This window comes from Myotis daubentonii, chromosome 3, assembly GCF_963259705.1.
Source record: "Myotis daubentonii chromosome 3, mMyoDau2.1, whole genome shotgun sequence".
Lineage (NCBI taxonomy): Eukaryota > Metazoa > Chordata > Mammalia > Chiroptera > Vespertilionidae > Myotis > Myotis daubentonii.
Window position 1 is genome coordinate 205910765 of NC_081842.1, and position 21214 is coordinate 205931978.

Genomic DNA, 21214 nt, shown 5'->3' on the forward strand with positions numbered 1-21214 from the left:
CAAAAGCGCATTAAGAACTTGAGTCTGACAGCCCATCTGAATGCCTCCCCACTCAGCAGCAAAATGTATTTCTGTCTTGACATCTAAAATGGAAGCTTAATTGCTGCTGAGTGGCTGACAACTGTGAATGTGTTTGGGAGGATTAGAAGAAAGGTGGGTTTCCAGGTGGTGGGAGAATGTCAGCCTGGCCAGGGAAACTGTGGGCCTGCGAGTGGCAGCCCCATCCTCCACGGCCCCTCAGCAAGAAGTGACAGCAGAGCCCGGCTGGGGTGACTCAGTTGGTTGAGTGCCAACCCAAGAACCAAGAGGTCACGGTTCCATGGTTCCATTCCTGGTCAAAGGCACATGCCCCCGTTGCTAGCTCGATCCTCAGTGTGGGGCATGCAGGAGGCAGCTAATCAGCAATGCTCTTTCATCATTGATGTTTCCATCTCTCTCTTCCTCTCCCTTCCTCTCGGAAATCAATAAAAATATATATTTTTAAAAGAAGTGACAGCAGAGACAAAATGTGCCATTTGTAGGTCACTTCCTGTGCCCTAGACACTGCACCAGCTGCTTTTGTGCATTATCCCAAGTAGCGCTTTTGACAACCCTGCAGTAATACTAGTGACGAACCTCATTTATCGAGAATTTAATGTGTGCCAGGCTCTATCCTAAGCGTTTGATGTAAAATCCCCGTTAGTCCTCATGACTCTGAGAAGGTAGGTGCTACTATCATCCCTAGATTACAGATGAAAAAACGGAGACACTGGTGCCCAAGTGACAGTTAATGCTGGCAGAGCTGGGATCTGAACCAAGCAGTCCGGCTCTTAAGTTCTATACTCTCCTTTCTTCCAGGATAGTTCTGAAGGAGGTACTGTTATTAGTTGCATTTTATGGGTGAAGAAACGGAGGCTCAGAGAGGTGAAGTGACTTAATGTAAAGCTGCATAGCGTGTAAGTGGCAGAGCCAGAATTCAATCCCAGGTTGACGTGTGTTCAAAGCCCAGGACGTTCACCATCGCCCCACACTGCCTCTGAAGTAAGTTACCAAAGGGCCATTATGTGTCCAGTCTGTGCCGGTGCAGCTGGGGAGGCACGGAGTGGGAGAGAAGTTGCAGAAGTGCTGTCTCTGCCCGGAGCTGTCACTCATTCAGTGTGACCCCAGGCGAGTCCCAGCTGTACATGAGAGGTCGAGTGTTCTCTCGGCTCCGTCGTGGCCAGGCAGGTGGTGTGGGAGGAGGATGTGAGGGCTGGCAGAGAGCAAGAGAGGATGCTTTGTGGTCCAGCTGCTTCTGACTCCCAAGGAGGACGGGAGGCCTCTAGCGTGGAGACATCCCATAGCTTAAATCAGAGAAGCTTCTCATCCCAGGCTCCTCCCTTCTTCCCAGAGGTAATATTAATACTGATTATGATTATGAACAGTCGTTGTGTCCTCAGGGCCTGGCACGCCGTGGCACTCGAGGAAATGTTGACTGGGACCAGGCGATTTCCAAGTGCTTTCCAGTCCTCCCTATTTTCCGATTTTGTGGCCACGAAAGATTGGAGCAGGAGAAGCCAGGCAGGGGCCACAGTGAAATGGACAGCGATTTGAGCACATCCAAGCTCGGAGTGCAGCCGGGGTGCGGCTGAGCATTTCATCTGGGATCCCCGGCCATCCCGGGTGCAACTGCGCCTCCTCAGCTTCCCTTTTCAGTACCAGCCGCCCCTTTGGATGCTCTCTGAGGAGCACGGCAGAACTCTGCCCGAGGCTGGCCGCCTGGAAGAGGCCCTTTCCTCCGTGTCCTCCAGCGGCCACGGGGGTGAGTGACACAGGAGGAGGAGGCTGCAGCCCCACAATGAGGCCTGAGCCACAGCCCCGCCCACCCCAACACCCCACACACAATTTGCCCGCAGGCTGCAACCCTGGTTTTTGTTTGTTTGTTTTGGGCCTTGACGGACCATTCTTGGAACTTATAACATCAATAGATGGAGAACCAGAAACACACATAACTTGTATGGCTTAGACGATGATTTCTGTTATTTTATCTATTTGTATATACTCTGATTTCCCCACCCCCAAGATAGAGACAAAGCACCACGAGGTTGGTCGGTGTGGCTGAGGCTGGCGCTGAGCAAGGTTGCGGTTCCATTTTTCTGTCCCCAGGACATACTCCTTCCTACCCCAGGCCCCTAGATGGTGGCCCTTCCCAGCTGCATGTCACCTAAGCCCAGCGGACGGTTGATGGGTCAATGACCTTTCTCAGGGGTGTTTGAGTTTGAAAAGCTTGGGAAGCCCCAGCACCCAACTTCTCCCGGCCGCAGTTCCCCGGAGCCCAGTGTTCTGGGAGATGGGCCAGGTGACCTTTCACACAGTCAATCAGTCAGTAGGGTTCACTGGTGCCAGGGCCAGGATACAGGAGAGAAAATGAGGATCCTGCCCTCGAGGCCTCCCCAACAGCTGGGGAGACAGGCCCGTTACAAAGAACATAATGGAATCATTGAAATGAGAACAAAGTTTTGTAAGAGGCCATTTACTGAGCACTTCCTGCGGTCAGGCGCTCTGCTACTTGCTTCATTATACATCATCACCCTGAAACCTTACGGGGACCCTGTGAGGCCCCCCTTGTACAGATAAGCAAATTGAGGCTCAGAGGGGAGAAGCAGTCTGCAAGGCCCACAGCTCCTACGTGGCTGAGCCAGATCTGTCAGACTGAAATCTGCCTGGGAAGTCAGGGAGGCTTTGCAGAGGAGGCAGCTTATAATTGAGGCTTAGGAGGTGAGTAGGAGACGGGCAGGTAGGAAAGTTGAGGGGGAGGAGGGAGGAAGACAGCATTTCAGAAGGTGGGAGCCAACTAAAGCTCAGCAAAACTCCCACCTCCCATGCCCCAGTTGCCCTCCCCTGGTACAGACCCTGCCCGGGTCGTCATCCGCCCTGGAAGCCGGTGCCTTCTGAGCCCCGCTGCGCTTCTCTCTCTCACTGCGCTTCTCTCTCTCACTGCGCTTCTCTGGCGGGTAGCCTTTCTGGGAGGCAGAGTGACAAGAGCACATGCTTTGGGACTGAACCCTCCTGGGTTCACATCCCAACTTTGTAACTTCCTTGCTGTGTGGGCAAGGCGCTTGCCCCCCCCCCCCCGAGCCTCAGTTTCCCCATCTACAGTAGGGGGTAATACCACCTCCTGAGTTTGTTCTCATGATTGGCGGAGAGGATGCGGCCAGATCTCCTGGCAGTGAGCACGACACAGTAACTGCCAGCTGTTACTCCTATTAGGAGGCGTGAATGCTTCAGTTCCAACACGTTAATTTGGGGGCCGAAACATCTTCCATGGGAGCAGATGCCCTGTGGCTCTAAACACCATCTGTGGGCTAAGAGCTCTGCAGGATGCAGCGAGCATTACATTAAACCAGGCGATTCATGTATGCAAAGCGCTTTGTCCGAGGCCCAGCACGGAGCAGGTGGTGCTCCAGGAATGAGAGCTCTCCCTGATGTTTATAATGCAACCAGCTTTCTTATGCAGACATCAAACAGCTGCAAATAACCATGATTTACAGAGGAATTTTTTTTTTCTTCAGAAATTCATCTTATGCTCTCTATCAAGAGACCTTCATCTGGTATGAGCACTTTATCTCTATTTACAAACCTCATCAGCTTCTGTCCTGTAGTTTAAAGAAAAGTTACTTGTTGGCACTCGTGATTTTGTTGTAACTGGAAAAGGAATGCGATTGCCTTAGGGCCAAAGATCCAGTGTGAGGTTGCCACGGAAACAACTTAATGTAAATTTTATTTTCCAGTATGCCCAGCTGTTATTGGTCAGGAGGGAAGGGGGAACGCTAGAAGCGATTTTCTCCAAAAAGGAAGAGAAAAACATTACTAGGGAAAGGCTGACAGATGAAGAGAAATCATTTTTCTGCTCAGGGAAAAGATAGTACAAAGGGTCATGGTTCTGATGAGGTAGAGAATGCATGACTTAGAGCTTTCTTTTTGTTTTTCCTTCTGTCTATGGATGGAGATTGGGGTTGGGGGGGGGGGTAGTTAGGAGGAAAGAAAGAAAGGAAAACAGCTAATTACCAGTAGCACTCCCATCTAAACGTATATAGTCTTCATGGCTGTGAGGACATCACTGGCCTATAAGCAAATCCACGTGTAAGGGTGTTTGTTGTTAAGGTGCTTCCATGCTCCACAGAGATGTTTAGATATGCATCCTAGGACTTAAAGAGATGAAGAGTGAGTTACAAATACTTTCTATTCTATCCATAGCCCTAAGTCAAGGTTAAGCTCAGCAGTAATAAATAATAGTTACGAATAGGTGATATCTGGCTGCTTATATGAAACTAATTTTGCAATAATTGCATATATTTTAATGGAATATATTATTATATAGAACATAACATTCTTCTAGTGTGTCATCAGTCTTTCTAAAAAAGCAAGGTTTCTCTATTCACTAACACACCTCTGCTAATCTTTTGAGTCAGCAGCTGAGTCACCAGCCAGTTGACAAATGTTTAAGTGTCTAATGTTTGCCGGGCCCTGTGCTAGGCCTGCGGGTACAGTCAGAGTTCCTTCCCTCATGGATTTTATAATCTAGGAAGGGAGTCAAACAGTCAGTGAAAACTACATAATTGTATTATAGGTCTGGGAAGTACTAGAAAGGACAAGTCCAGCAAAATATAAGGATGAGCTTAAAATCAAGTAGGAAAATGTCACTTGCTCAGAACATGAGTCCCAGAACTCCAATTCACATGCTTCCTGAATTCAGCAACTTAAAAAACAATTTTTTTTTTTTTTGGTATCCATTATGTGAAAGGTATAAAATAGACACGATCCTTGCCCTCAACAAGCTTGCACTCGAGATAGGGAGACCGGTATGCATTAATGACATATTGTAGTTCTGTTATTAGCTAACAGTCATTGAGGCCTCCTTATGGACTAAGCACTGACATGTATTATCTCATTTAAACCTCACAACAACCTCATCATGTCAATACTATCATTAACCCCATTTTTTTCATGGGGAAACATGAGTCACAAGTTGGTGAAATAACTTGGTCAAGGTTGCACAACTTGGAGTGGGGATTTGAACCCAGGCAGTGAGGTTCCAGAACCAACTACCAGGCCACTGTTTGCTGCCAATCAGGCCGTGTGAGCAGCTATTTGAACCTGTTTTGGACAGAGGCAATTGGTCAGGAATTTGGAAATGGCATACTCTGGAAGTAGTGGGAACGGCCAGAATTCAGAACAGAAATCCCCAAGATGCAGAGTTGTAAAAAGAACCCTTTCCATTCCTCAGGGTTGGGGTTCATCTAGTCCCACCGCCTCCTTTTTCAGTTGAGCCACCTTTGGGGCCTGCTCTGAGGATGCTGAAGAGCTGAGAGTATTTAACAAGCCCAAAATGCTGGAGGCGAGCAGGCCTGTGGGACGCCCAGGCCAGCTGGGCACGTGCCAGGCCTGTTGGCAGGGCTGCAAGAAGAGAGCAGCCACCAAGCACATGTGGCCCTTGGAAATGGTCCCAGAAAAGGAGACCCCAGGAAAAGGGCATGGAGCTGACAAGCCTGGATTGGGACCTTGAGGCTTGCGGTTGTCAGTGACCCCTGAGTGACCCCAGGTACCACCTGGGCCTCAGTTTCTTCTGGCTATTCTCACTGCTCTACGATATGATGTTCCCGAATTCCTGACCAATAGTCTAGGGTGAGGAAATAGAAACAAGGGGTGTGCCCTTGCTCAGTCACATGGCCAAGGCGTGAGGAGCCTGGATGCCAACCCAGGCTTTCCTCCCACCTGTCAGGTCCTTCCCACACTCAAAGGCCCGGGCCCCTGCATTGAGTCAGAGCCCCAGAACAAGGAACCAGTTTGCTCTCTGATGGCTTCCCTAAACCAGTCCCATCACATACCACCTTCTCCCTGCCCCCTCCAGGCTCCCCAGAGAGCTCCCTGAGGGCCAGACGAAGCACCATCCCATCACCCAGCCCAACCCTCCACTCGGCAGAATGGGTCCGCGATTGATGGATGCAACTATTTCCCTGAAAAATAATTAAAACCAAGTGGGCATTTGCAGCTTCGGCTGTTGGGGTGGCAAGTGCTGCCTCGGTTACTTCTGAAATAATTAATGGCTGTGCCTGTCTAATCTCACTTGAGGTATGAAGAGCAGGAAAAAGAGGGTCACTGCCTCTGCTCCTTGAGGGACTTGGAGGGTTATTTTTATAAACTGGGCCTCAGAGCCTTTGCCAAGACGGCCCCTCCTTTCCTGCTGTGCGGCCTCAAGATGGCAGACGGTCTGCCTGGGTCTCAATGAACCGGCCAGACATGTCCTCCCCCGAACAGACAACTCTAGACACGTTTTTCCTCACACTCAGGCTCACACGTTCTCACACAACAGCACTGTGCACGGCCCCTGCCCAGCCACACCCATGAGGGGGCACTAGGGGACACAGTACAGACAGAGCCAGAGGCAAGCTGGCACCCACTGTGCCTAAGGCCAGAGACCAGATGTCACATCGACCGTGTGCCAGGCTCCCCAACAGCGTCATTTCCTCTCACAACACCTTCATGGACAGGGGCTTTACCACTCTCACCCCATTTGCCAGATGGAAACACCGAGGCTCGGAGAGGATAAGTCACCTGTCCCATAGATAGTTTATGGCAAAGTCCGTGGGACCCTGGAGCTCTTAACCAGTAAATTAGTCCAGGAGAGCCAGCAGGCCAGTGGAAATCACGCCGGCTAGAATTCCACTGGGAGTAACCACTGAGATGCAGGCCAGGCCTCCACACTATATGTGAGAGCAGAGTGTCACAGGGGTGTATGTCACTGGGGAACAAAGCCACCAGCTATCGCCTCCTCCAAAAACAATGGAAATGTGGCTCTCAGGGGCCCACGCAGCTGTCTAGGGCCATCCACCAGGCAGCCCTGGGCAGCGGGGACAGCCTCTGCCCAGCAGCCTCCTTGAGGGCAGAGGCTGGCACCGGGTCCCAGGGGTCTCTGCTCCTTCCCCTGCTTGTGGCTCCCCTGCTCTGTTTCCTGACAGGTGACCCCAAAATCCCGTTAACATACGGGAGCGTCTGCATGTTTCTCTTGTGTTGGGCACAGGAGGTACTTGGGAGGCCCAGCCTTTTGGGTTAAACACCAGAGGACACAGAAAGCAGTGTCCGTCCACCACTGTGGCTCAGGACGCCCAGGGAAGTAATAGGTGATATATCTACATGGTCTGAGACACCAAGAGTCTGCACGGAAATCTCCCAGACCAGAGTCCTCAGCTCCAAATTAATTAAGCATGTGACAGAACAAACAAAAACCCTCCAACGAGGGCAGTTTATTTTTAATTAGAAAATGTGTGCATGGTCATCTGTAAAGAAAATTTTCCTTTTTTATGCGTAAATGAATACATGCGCATGTATGTCTCTATAGTGTTAGAGCTTTTATTTCTTCTGCTTTCTTTCTGTACAAAAAAGAAATATTCTTTATTATTCTGGAACATACTTTTTTCATTTTGTGCATACCTTTCCAATATATTTGGATGTGTCTATTCTTTTCATAAATCTAAAGGGGTTTTTTTTGGGGGGGAGGGGTGGTTAGTTCTTTTTATTTTACTTTATTTTTTCCATCACCATTTATTCCCTCTATGCCTCAAGCTTAATAAGTAATACACTCACATGGTTCAGAATTCCAAGCGTATTCAAAGATGAGCGTGCCTCCCACCCTTCTCCTCCAGGGCTGGCTCCCCAGAAGCGATCAGCAGTTCCTTCCTTGGGCATCCTTCCAGGGCTGTGGTGAGCAGGGCTGAGCAAACGTGAGCAGACCTCGTCCCGCCTGTGTCTTCCACTTAATACCGTGTCGAAGGTCATTCACATCCATATGCAACATTTTATTCTCTTTAGTCATTAATAATATTCTATGCTGGGCGTGTAGGCCGCCTTCCCTTCTTCCACCAACGGACCTTCCTCTTGCTTCCCGTCTCCGGCTTCTTGCTGTTCCAAAGAGCACATCGGTGAGTCTCCTGTACACCTGCCGCTGTGTCCTCAAGCTTTTCTTCCCATCCGACAGACCCCTGGAAGTGGAATGGGTGGGTCAAAAGGTATGCCTGCTTCACATGTTCATAGACAGGGCCAGGTTATTTTCCTGCGGGTTGTAGCAGTTTGTGGCTCACCAGCACTTCCCCACATGTTGGTTAGTCTAACGTTTGCCAATCCGCTGAGAGAAAAAGAGCATGTCCTGGTTCTAATGTGCACATCCCTGGCTTCTCTGTGAGGTCGAACATCTTTTCAAAAGTGTTTTGGCCACTAGCAGTCTGTTTCTATGAGTTTGTCTGTCTCCTTAGCCCACTTTTCTTGGTCTTATTCTTGTTTACTTCTTAGGACCGTTTTGGGGTTTTTTTGTGTATTGTTTTAGGTGGGAATATTTTCCCCTAATTTGTTATTTTGACTTTGTTTAGAGTGTCATGGGCCAGAGCGAGAAACATGTATTTTTTGTGTGTGCAGTCCAATCTGTCAAGCATGATAATTATTTTAAGGAAGGGAAATTTATTTTAGTTTAAGAGAGAGACATTTTTAATTTAGGGAGTGTAATTTCCACGAGAATGCTGATTTTGCTTGCTTGCCAGATGCTTTGCTATTCCAAGGAATGCAAGAGAGAAAATAACAGAAGTCAATCGATACATCGAAGCTTTGAACACTGCTTTGTTTCAAAGGACTCCCCAGCTCTAAGTGATGGTGACATGATGATGATGATGATGAAACTGGGAATGTGGGTAGCAGGTGAGATAGTCACCTGAAGTTACTGGTGGTTGTTTTATTACACTTATGGGGAGGCCTATCTGAGAACTAAGCTGATATAGTAAAAAAAAAAAAAAAAAAAAAAAATACAGCCTGGATTCAGCTGTACCTGAAGCGGTGCTCTCTTTAGGCTTTTTCAGTTATGTGAGCCAATAAGTACCCTCCACCTTTTTATTGCTTAGCTCAAAAGTCTTGACTAACAGTATGCTCACTAAGTATAAATTGAAAGAATAAATGCATTCTCAATATTTGCTACACTCTTTGGCATACAGTAGGTCTTAATCAATCTGTATCTAATGAAGTCCTCCAAGTAAGAGACAAGAAACCTTGTCTGTTTGGAAACAGACAGGACTAAGATAAAAAGTCTGAGATCTTATAAAAAATTGGGGGCTCACATTTTCATATATTCAAGCCACTCATGGAAGCCACCAAGAACCAGAAAGGACCCTTGGCCAGTGTGGCTCAGTTGATTATCATCCCATGTACCAGAAGGCTGCCGGTTCTATTCTTGATCAGAGCACATGACCAGGTTTGATTCCCGGTCCAGGTGCAGGCAACCAATCAATGTTCCTTTTTCTCTCTCTCCCTCTCCCTTCCTCTCTCTCTAAAAACAATAAAAACATATTTTAAAAAAAGAAGAAGAACCAGAAAGGGCCCGCCCTCTGTCAGTATCATACATCTCTAGGTGGTCCTGTTCCCTTGTTCCCTGGAATGGGTCATCCAAACAAAAGGCTTTCCCCCTAGGAGTACAAATGGAGTTGGAGCCCATCACAGTCGGGGTCAAACATTTGGTCTTCAATGAAACAATCCGCAGACAGGTGATCAAAGCACTACTATATCTGATTTCCAGCACAACTCAACCTAGGGACCATAGTTACAGTCTAGGCAGGGGATGTTAACCTGGGTCCATGGACACCAAGAGTTCCATGGACAGAATTTAGTCAGGTTATGGACTTAGGGAAAAATGACATCTGTTTTCACTATCTTCTATCTGAACATTAGTAGCACTTCAGTTATAAATGCAGGCAATAAACCAAATACTATTAGCAAATCCTGTGGCTTTGGCTCCAATAAAAGTCATAGATATTTTGGTATCATATTATGATTATTGCTGATATCTTAAAATATTGTTTATGATCATCACAACTTTGAAATTAGTCCAGATACCAAAACTTGTGATTTGATGTGCTAATAAAGAAACACTGTTATTATAATATTACTAGAAGAGGTCCAGTGCATGAAATTCATGCACAGGTAAGGTTCCTAGGCCTGGCCGGTGTTCAGGACTAATCTGCAGGGCGACTGGCGGGGCGATCAGGGGGCCCCCCCGCTGGCACCTGCCTTGGCTGACCTGGGGCCTGTGGGCTGGGGGAAGCTCCTGTGTTGAGCGTCTGCCCCCTGGTCGATTTGCATGTTAGGCTTTTATTATATAGGATGGATTAAAAATATCTATTTTTTGACAACTGTATTTCATTATAATTATTTCCTTTATAATCCTCTGTAGTTTATGCATTTATTTATTTTTAAATATTTTTATTGGTTTTTAGAGAAAGAGAAAGGAAGAGGGAGAAATAGAAACATCGACGAGAGAGAAACATCGATTAGCTGCCTCCTGCACGTCCCGCAACCCAGGCATGTACTCTGATGGGGAATTGAACTGGTGACTTCTTGGTGCATGGGTGGACACTCAATCACTGAGTCAAACCCGCCAGGCATATTTTATGCATTTAAAAACATGTTCTGCCCAGCTGGTGTGGCTCAGTTGTTGAGCGTCGACCTATGAATTAAGAGGGACGGTTCAGTTACCAGTCAGAGCATATGCCAGATTGTAGGCTCAGTCCCCAGTGTGGGGCATGCGGGAGGCAGCCGATCAGTGATTCTCTCTCATCATTGATGTTTCTATCTCTCTACCCTTCTCCCTTTCTCTCTGAAATATATCTATATAATAAAAGCCTAAGTGACTGTTAAGGCAGAACGACCAGAATGACCGGTTGCTATGATGAGCACTGACTACCAGGGGACAGACACTCAATGCAGGAGCTGCCCCCTGATGGTCAGTTCACTCCCATAGGGGAAGTGCCAATCAGCCAGAAGCTGGGCTCATGGCTGGTGAGCAGAGCGGAGTAGCAGGAGCCTCTCCCATCTCCACTGCAGGTGGTGGTAAGGAGCAAGGGGTCCTGGACTGTGAGAGCCCCGGACTGCAAGAGGGATGTCTGACTGCCAGGGGTTGGGCCTAAGTCAACAGGCTGACATCCCCTGAGGGGTCCTGGACTGTGAGAGGGCACAGGCCAGGCTGAGGGACCCCTCCCCCCCCCAAGTGCATGAATTTTGTGCACCGGGCCTCTAGTATATATATAAAAACTGGACATAGCTCAGCACATGCCCAAGTCTTCCTCTCTTTGCCAGAGAACTGCCTTCATCCTCAACCCATAACGGTCCAAGTCACGCTGCTCTGAGTGATGAGCAGGTGTTTGGGAATTTCTCCCTGACTCGGCTTTTCTTCTCAGGATAAGCTCTGGAGGCAGCCTGGTGCTGTCACTGTGCATAAAGCACCAGATGGTCAGAGCCAGAGCATCCTCCAGACCTTATGCTATAAATGGAGAAACTGAGTCAGGGCAAATGACAGTGAGAAGTAACATAAGAGCCAACTCGAGCACTTAACCCTGCCTGGCCTCATGTGAGAGCTGTATATACATCACCTCACTCCTCCCCACTCCAATCTAAGGAGGTACTACTATTCCCCTCTTACATTAGAGAAAGCCCCAGTCAGGGCCACAGACCTCGTCCAAAGTCACATGGCTAAAAAGTGGCAGGGCCAGGGTTTGAATCCAGAGGAGCCTGTGTGCTCGCTCCGCGATGCCATCCCAGAACCCTTTCTGCTTCTCACGTTTATCAAGGTCCAATGACTCCGTGACTTTATGGTCTTGCTCTTGCATGGGGTCAGCATTGCCCCAGTTGGAGACCCCCACTCCCGCAGCCTCTCCCTAGTACCTCACTGTGGCCTCACCCTCCAGGCCTCACTGCCCATTGTCCAGAGTTCATGCCAGCTGCTGCTCCAACTGGAACCCAGGTCCAAGAGGCGCCCTGGAGCACCACTCTCGCTCTATCTCTAGATGACAGGGCTGCATGGACCTGCTAATTGTGTTTGTATTTGGCCTGATTTATATTTGTGCTTAGCATGCATCCACGCCCCCCGCCAGGAAAGCAGATGGGCACTTGTGCCTTCCAAAGACACATAATTAAGGCAATTTAGCATCTTCCTCAAAGGATGCTCTTCCTCCTCCTCCAGGAGGGAGGAAATGTCTTTGGAGCTCTTCAGAATGTTTGAGATTTAATTCTACTTTGCTCACAGCTGGTCCAATCTGTGGGGAACTAAGGAGGAAGAAAGGGGAAACATTTTTTTTTTGCTTAGGGCCTGGGGCAGGAGGGGAGGAGGCACAGGGCATGGGGGAGGGGGAACTTTGGACTTTGCCAAGGTCTCTTTTCCTTCCAGAGCCTTCAGTGACTACATTTGTTCTGATAAAAGTATCAAAATAAAACAACAGCCCTGGCCGGTTTGGCTCAGTGGATAGAGCATTGGCCTGTGGACTGAAGGGTCCAGGGTTCAATTCCAATCAGGGGCACATGCCCGGGTTTCAGGCTTGACCCCATGGGAGGCGTGCAAGAGGCAGCTGATCAATGATTCTCTCTCATCATTGATGTTTCTCTCTCTCTCCCTCTCCCTTCCTCTCTCTGAAATCAATAAAAATATATTTAAAATAAATAAAAAAATAAAACAACTCAGCAATAGTTTTGAGGAGCCTTACAGATTCAGAATCCCTGGAGATGTTTAGCAAATTTTTTTTCATCATAATGAGTAATTTATTCATTCAATCCACAAATATTTATTGAACACCTATCATGAGACTCTGAGTTTAACATGGTGTCTAATACCTGCTTAGCAAATTTCACAGTGGATCCTGACTCAAGCCAGGTTGTTAAACCTTTGGTTTCGAAGTATTCTTTGAAAATGTATTTATTTATTTAGTGTTTGTAGAATTTTAGAGCCAGAAGTTATCTTAGAAACTCCTCTTATACAGCATAAAGTTTGCTGATGTAAAGTAACTTGCTCAAAAGGTTCATACCTCATTTTTCTCTTTCTTTATATATAATTACATAACTTATGTGCTTGTAAAAAATGCCAACAATATCTTATATGTAAGAGAGTAAGAGGTGAAAGTGCCTTGCTCTTGCCCCATCCTCCTCCCGGCCCGCCCCCCCCACCCCCAAGCTGACCACTGTTAGAAGCTGGGTGTAATTCTTCCCAGGTGTCTAGCATTCATGTGCATTTTACAGCTGTATATATACACAGATGTAGCTTTGGGTACATGGCTGGGATCACATCTGGTTCTATAACTTGCTTTTTTCATCCAGAGAGCTTATCATATCAATAGAGATCTACCAAGGTTTTAAAAAAATGGCTTTATGGTAGATCATACTGTAGATATAATATCATTTATTTCACCAAAAGGAATACAAAAATGCATCTAGGCCATCTTCATTTTTTCCCACTATGATAAACATACATCTGTGTGCATGTGGAAGGGTACTTCTGTAAGATGATACTCAGCAGTGGAATTGTCAAGAGCATGCTTGCTTAAACTTCTGATAGTTGCTGCCAAGCTGTTCTCCAAATTAGACTGTCCCAATATGCACTGCTCCCGGTAGTGAATGCGGGTCCTACTTCCCCACACCCTAGTCCATGCTGGGTATTACCAACCTTTTTCATTTACTTTTTAAACTTTATTTATTGATTTGAGAGCGAGGAAGGGAGACAGACAGACAGACAGACAGACATTGGTGTGTTCTTCCACTTATTTATGCACTTATTGGTTGATCTTTGTATATGCCCTGACTGGGATCGAACCCAAAACCTTGGTGTATAGGGATGACACTCAAACCAACTGAGCTACAAGGCCAGAACTATTACCAACCTTTTAAAATTTCTCCAGTCTGATGGGTGAAAATCAGCTCTAATTTCTCAAAACTGTCTTTCAAATGAATTTCTCAAAACTGTCCTTCAATTTCCATGTATTTCTACATGGAATTTGGAGGTTATGTTTGGAAGGGAAGCCTTGAGACTTTAAAAGGAAGCTTAGGAATCTCAAATGTGACTGTCAATTGATTCTCCACACCAGAAAGTTCCCTGGAATGTCAGCAACTGTCAAACTGCCTTGTCTTTGGAGAGATGAGAGCTGCTCTTTCCATAGTACCTACAGGTTAAATTTGGAAGTGGCGTTCGGCATTCATGTATTAGTATCATTTTTTCCAAGCCCCTTTTTAGGATTAAACCCTGCCTTTCAGCTTAGTTGGGTCCCAGTGAGAGTGGTGTGATGGGCTATAAAATCATAAAACTGGTAGACTTCTGCCCTATATCTCTCTGCTCCATTCAACATTGAGAAAGAACCCACTACTTGCCAGGTTTCTCTCTGTAACTAGAGTAACATATAGCGGCAGCACCCTCGGGAACATGGGGCTCATGAGTTTTAGGGAGACGAGGTGGGGAAAAGGCCGGAAGCAACTCTGTGGAGCCATCCCTGGGCCGGGAACACTACTGGCTACTCTTCTCTTGTCTCTCTTCATCTCGGTTCTGGGGTAGCAGTCCCTCACTTCCTATTTGCACTTTTCATAGTGCTTCCCTGTGAATCATGATCTTGTTGTTTCCCGCCATCCTGTGAGAGTAGATGGTCTGAGTCCTATTTTTTTTTTTTAATATATACTTTTATTGATTTCAGAGAGGAAGGGAGAGGGAGAGAGAGAGATGGAAACATCAATGATGAGAGAGAATCATTGATCGCCTGCCTCCTGCATGCCCCCTACAGGGGATCGAGCTCGCAACCCAGGCATATGCCCCTGACTGGAATCGAACCCAGGACCCTTCAGTCCACAGACCAACTCTCTATCCACTGAGCCAAACAGGCCAGGGCTATTTTATAGTTGGACAAATAGTCACGGGCTGTGGCATGGACCCCAGAGAGAACATGGAATCCTAGTTCTCTCAAGTTTATTAGCTCTGAGGCCTTGGGCAAGTTACTGCCCTCTCTGTGCCGTCTCTGCATCTGTAAAATGGGGAGAATAAAGACGTCAAGGGCTGGTTGGGAGCTCTTTATGGAAAGTGCTCCTCAGGGCAGGGCCTGGCACTCAGGAAGCTGTAAGCAGGGCCTCTTGTTTTCACCCAACTTCCTAGATTGACCTGGGAGTAATTTTCATTCTCTGAGCCTCAGATTTGCTCATCCATAAAATGGGATGACAACCCCCTCCTCGAAGATTAATTATGTAAGTGCTATGCCCGGTGCCTTGTCACCCACTGGCCCCATCTGTTTCTCAGGCTTCAGCCTTTCTCATTGTCTGCCGTGCTCAGAGGCGTGCTATCCTGGAACGCTCTGCTCCCAACCACCAGGATGGAATCACAAGACTGCGGAGGGCGCAAGTTAACTGAGGATACTCTGTCTGAGGCTGGCATCGGTCCTCTGAGAACAGTGAGTTTCTCAGAAATACTCCTATTTTTCTTCCTCCCTCTTCCCCACAGCCACTACCTGGAGTCAGGCCCTACACTTCTTTTTTTTTATTTATTAAATATATTTTTATTGATTTCAGAGAAGAAGGGAGAGGGAGAGCGAGATAGAAACATCAATGATGAGAGAGAATCATTGATTGGCTGCCTCCTGCAGGCCCCACACTGGGAATCCAGCCTGCAACCCAGGCACGTGCTCTGACTTGGAATCGAACCAGGGACCTCCTGGCTCCTAGCTCGATGCTCAACCTCTGAGCCACACTGGCTGGGCAGGCCCTACACTTCTTGCAACAGCCTCTTGCCTGGTCTTCCCCATGGCAGACCCTCATCTTCATCCATCCTACACCCTAGCTCTGGAGTTTTTTCCACTCCACATACTGAAGGTGGAGTAAACCTTTCAATTCAACTGTTGTCTGTTCAAGTACCAGATTTTTATTAAGCACTTTACTCTGCACCCAACACCGTGCTAAATATTTTATAGGCATCATTTCATGTACTCGTTGCAATACAGGTAGATACTTTTATTATGCCCATTATACAGATGAGCAGGGAACTAACTTATCTAAGGTCACATAGCCGGTAAGTAGAAGAGTGAGATGTAAACACAAAAATCCTCACCACAACCCTGCAAGGTTTTATATTATTTTACTCACTCAAGAACTACCTACTGTGTATCTAGCATGTGCAGGCATAAATCTAGGTCTGGGGACAGGGTGGCAAACAGAATAGACAATAGTGGAGCAAATGGACGGTAAACAGAACCCTAAATAATAAAAGCATAGTATGCAAATTGTTCCCTCAACTGGAGTTCTTCCAGGAGTTTGAACAGGGAACCAACATCCGGGACCCTACCAGTGCATGAATTTTGTGCACTGGGCCTCTAATAAAAATATAACATCAGTAAAGTGCTAAGAAAAACATACCACAGCAGGGTAAGGAGATAGAGCATGTTAGAGAGGGGGGTTCCGGGAGGGACCCCTTGAGAACGAGACAGCAGAGAGGAAAACAGAATGAAATAAGGGAGAGAGGAAACAGAGGTTCCAAGAGGTGATGGGTCTGACTGAGGTCACCTGGCAAGAACGAACAGCCAGGTGAATGGGAACTCAAACCCGGGTCCACGTTTCTTCTCTGTTTCTTGCAGCCTCAGTTCCTCCTGAGAGATTCCTGAGACTTCCAGGAGCTGAGGGGTGAGTTAGAGGCTTCCTCCTGGCCACCTGGGGGCAGAAACATCAAAGTCCTTCTCAAATGGCTTTGTCATGAGTTAAACCAAGATACCAGGCCATCATCTCCTCCGGGGCATGTACCTCCACTCACAAAACATTTCAGCCTTTTTGGTTGAAATGACTGGTTAGAGTAGACTAAGTCGAATATTGCCTTTAAAAAAAAAAAAGAACAGAATCCAGATTGGATTTTGCTAAAATGACTAAGCTGGCCCCATCCCCAGTCCATGTCAGTCCTGTGACAAGTCAGAAGTCAAGGAAAATGTGTCCTCTTGGCAAATGACTGACCCTCCAGCCCAGCCCCAGAAGTCTCAGAGAGCAGAGAAGTAGGAAGCCATGTCAAATCACAAATCACAAAGATTTCTCTCCATGACAAATCCTGGGAATCTGGTGGTGATGTGAGGGGTGGGAGGGGGTGTTTCATATTTCACAAACATTTAACGATTGGCCAGGCCCAGGGGTAGGTATTTCCATATCGTGTTTCATTTCGTTCTCATTAATAACCCAGTGAAGTAGGCACTAACATCTCCATTTTACAGATGAGGAAACTGTGGCTCAGAGAAATGCCATCCAGCCCAAGTGAGCAGCAGGCCTGTCTAATTCTCAAGCCCACGCCTTTTTCTCTCTCACACATTATCTCCCTTCTGTTTTCCAGCTCCCAGCTCAGTCATCTTCCCCACCCCCAACTCTGCAAGAAAGATGTTATTATCCTTATTGTATAGGTGGGTCATGTGACTGCATTGGTGGAGTTGTCCCATTTTACAGATGATGTTACTGAGGCAGAGGAAGATACAGTATTGGAATTTGAACTCAGACCCACTGACTTGCCTCTATACCCCAGCAGCCCCAGGGAAGACAGTTGGAGTGGGGTGAGCAGAAACAATTGGGAATATCAAACTCTGCCTGTTGCTTCAGCTGGTTTAAACTTCTTTACATTTGCACCGCAGAATCGAAAACTTTTCCTGCAGGAAAAGGTGCTTGTCTTGGGGTCAGACTGAATGTCCTCTGTGAGCTGGACTTCTCTGCTGTAGCTTAAACCCGCCCCAGGCTGATCTGAGTCAAGAGAGGCCCCTTCCTCCTTTGCTGGGGGGCACCAGCCTCCGCCTTGCTGTTCCCTCGATTTTCATTCCCTGGGCGAAGCAATGGAGCTCTTAATTAAATTCTCTTGTTAGAAGTCAAGCTTGAGGAAAACAAACAGAAAAACCTCTCCTGCGGGACCGGTTTCTTTCCAGCTCACTGGGAGGCTTGATGCTGGAGATAGTATCCCTGGCCGACCTCCGACATCCATCCCTCACTGCTCCGGGGAATTTCCTGTTGGCGCCTTCCTTGGCTCAGTCCCACCCTGCTGGAGCAGAGGAAATTGTGATGGGAGGTGTGGGGATGTTATCAGAAGTTTCAGTGTGTGGTGTGAGTCTCTGGTTAGTTGTGAGTCTCTGGGCTCCAGTGCAGGGGCCTTGGGGGGAAGGAAGGAGAGGAGACGTCAAAGACCAGGAGTGGGGGTGGCAGGAGGCACTGAGACCATGGTGGGTACTTGTTCCCAAGGACAGCAGACACTTGATCACACCTAAGTGACTCCCATTCTCCCCTAACCACACTCTAATGAACACAAGGAACCATGAGGAGCTGGAAAGAGCACTGGACTTCGAGTCAGGAAGCCCAGGGTCTAGTCCAGATCTATTACTGACTCGCTGTTTTAATCGTAAACAGAGCAAACTGTTGTGGGATTACATGTTAAGTGTTATGCTAAGCCCCATGCATAGATGATCTTATTTAATTCTCACAAATCCATCCTTTTTAAAAAATATTTTATATATATATATATATATATATGATTGATTTTAGAGAGGAAGGGAGAGGGAGAGAGAGAAACATCAATGATGAGAGAGAATCATTGATTGGCTTCCTCCTGCATGCCCCCTACAGGCGATCGAGCCCACAACCCGGGCATGTGCCCTTGATCAGAATCGAACCCAGGACCCTTCAGGCCGACACTCTATCCACTGAGCCAAACCATCCTTTTTTTTTCCCCTTCTTCAAAGAAACTGAGGCTCAGAGAGGTTAACTGACCAACCCAAAGTCACACAGCTGGTAAGTGCTATGAAGCTGAGATTCAAACCAAGTAGTCTGAATCCAGAGCCCAAGCCCCTAACCATAGTCTCCAGTTAGTTCCACCTTCTAGGTTTCAGATTCCCCATCTGTAAACAAACAGGATTGGTATACTTGAACTCCAAACAGCCTTCCAGGCCTGACAATCTGTGCTTTATTCAACATTCACTGTATTGCCAGGCTGGGGCTGGGAACACAAAGCTGAGTAAGATCACCTCTGTCCTCAGGTTATACACTCTTTGAGAGAAGAAATCACGTCTTAATTACCCTTGCTAGCCTCTCACCGCTTACCACAGGCACTGTGCAAAGAGAAGGTGCTCAAACTATTTGTTGACTAAATGTGTGATTCATGGGGAGGAGCATGGGCTTGGGAGTTAGACGTAACTGAGGTCCCATCCTGTTCTGACCCTTGCAAGGGAAAGTCACTTAATTTCTGTGCCTGTTTCTTTCTTCATCGAGTGGCAATGCACAGGAGTACTTTCCTCACAGGGTTGCAGAGAGGAGAATGCCTGGTAAGCACTTGGCATCGTGCTTGGCACATTAAAAACTGCTCAATAAATCTTAGTTCCTTTCCTTGATGGATTCTCCAACCTTCTTTTACCCTTGTCACTGGCTGGTAGGGAACATGCTGAACCCCTCTTTGTTGTCTCCCCGGTTGAAGCTGGGAACTAATTTCTACTGCTGGAGGCAGATAGCAAACCCGCTCTGCCAGGTCCTGCGTGAGGAAGGAAGAAAACAGGTTCCCTGGAAAGCCCTCCCCTGGATTCTGATTCCCATGCAGCCCCTGCTCCTCTGTGGTGCAGATGTCCCCTCTGTCTAGACAGCTCTCCCCAGAAGAAATTGCCAACCACAGACTGTCTGGTGACAAAGCGTGCCCCAGACACCAGTCCTCTTACACACAATTCATTCAATCCTACTCAGAAAAGAACAAGCCAGGCTCCCACCTCCTAAGCAGAGGGGAATCTAGGGGAGCAGGAGTGAATGGGTGGCTTCTTTTTTCATTAATTTATCCGTCCATCCATCCATCCATCTTTGGTTGAATGTCTTCCATGTGGTAGGCATGGAGCATACCTAGATGAATAATACCCCCTTCCCTTCCCAAACTCATAATATTGGGGGAGATGGACACAAAAAAATAACTATGAAAGGTGTGGCCATTATACTGACCGGGAACACTCAGGGAGGGCTTACTGTGTGCCAGGCAGAATGCTATGTATTTTGGATGCATGATTTCATCACCCCATGAAATAAGTACTATTACTGTTATCATTTTACCCATCAGCCAACTCTCGGAATTTAGATAACTTGTCCAGGGTTGCACAGCTACTGAAAAATCAGGATTCAAATTCAGTCTGATCCTTGCATCAGCACTTGCCATCAGACCTCTAAGGAGGGAATCACCACCTCCATTCAGGAGGAATGGGAGGGGCCCCACGGAGCAGGGGATTTCAGAGCTGGGCCCTGAGGGATGAGTCATGGGAGACCAAAGAGGTATCAAAGATTCTGGAAATAAGTGGGACTCTAACCAACGGAAATGAGGGCCAGGACTTTCTGAATGGAAGGGAAAGCCTGAGCCGGGTTTGAGAAGGCAGGGCATACAGCGTGGGAACACACTGGGAAGAGCCTGGAATGCCAGGATAAGGGACTTGGGACCTCTGCAGGAGGGAGTGAGGAGGGAAGTTCCTGCCCTACCAGTCTGGGCAGGGGCTCCCTATGCTTTAGGAAGTCTGCTCTAGTGACGCATGGAGAATGGTTTGGAAGGGACAGGAAGCTGACCTGGGACTTGCCCCAAGGTTTTTGGATCATGGTAGCAGGGATGGAGATTGTGACGGAACGGTCGATGATGCCCACGTGATGTCAGAGTTCAGGGTACCACAGAGTGCAAACTTGCCCTGTCCAATCATGCCCCTCGCTTACTCGAAACCCTTCCCTGGCTCCCATAAAGCCCCAGGTCCTTCACTTGGCATTCAAGGCTTCATGAGCTGACCCCTTTCTGCCCCCCACCCCCCCACCCCCAGCCTCATCTCGACCACTTTCCCCTACGCTAGCGACATCTACAGACCAAATTCTCTCGGTAGCCTCTGTGCCTTTGCACATGCTGTTCCTTCTACCAGGAAACTTCTCTGCTCCCCTTCCCTCTGGTTTGCTCAGATGACTCCTACCCCCTTCAAGGCTCAGTGCGGGGGGGGGGGGTTGCCCTTGCCCACCTCCCAGGTGGGGCATGCTTTCCTCTGAGCCCCTTAAGCCCCTGCTCCCTCTGTCCCTCCCCCGACATTGGTTTGTACTTAACTGCCTGGGGGCTTTTTCTACTGGACTGTGAGCTTCCTGAGAGTGAGGTCTGGCCCAGGGTGAGGGCTGAGAGGTTGAAGTGAGCCCTCTCCAGCAGACCCAGCTTTTGGCTTAAACCAACTTTCCAGGGGCATTTACCATCTTGAACTGCTCTTGTTGTTCAATGATGTAAGTTTTGTTAGCCTGTGCTGAGATGCTGCACATCTCTCCGATCCCTTGTTGCTCACCCCCAGTCAGGGCAGCTTCCGGAGCTCTCAGGTCTTTTCCGTGGGGACAGAGGCCCAGCGTGTCTATATTTACTCTGCCATGTGGATTTCCCTACTGC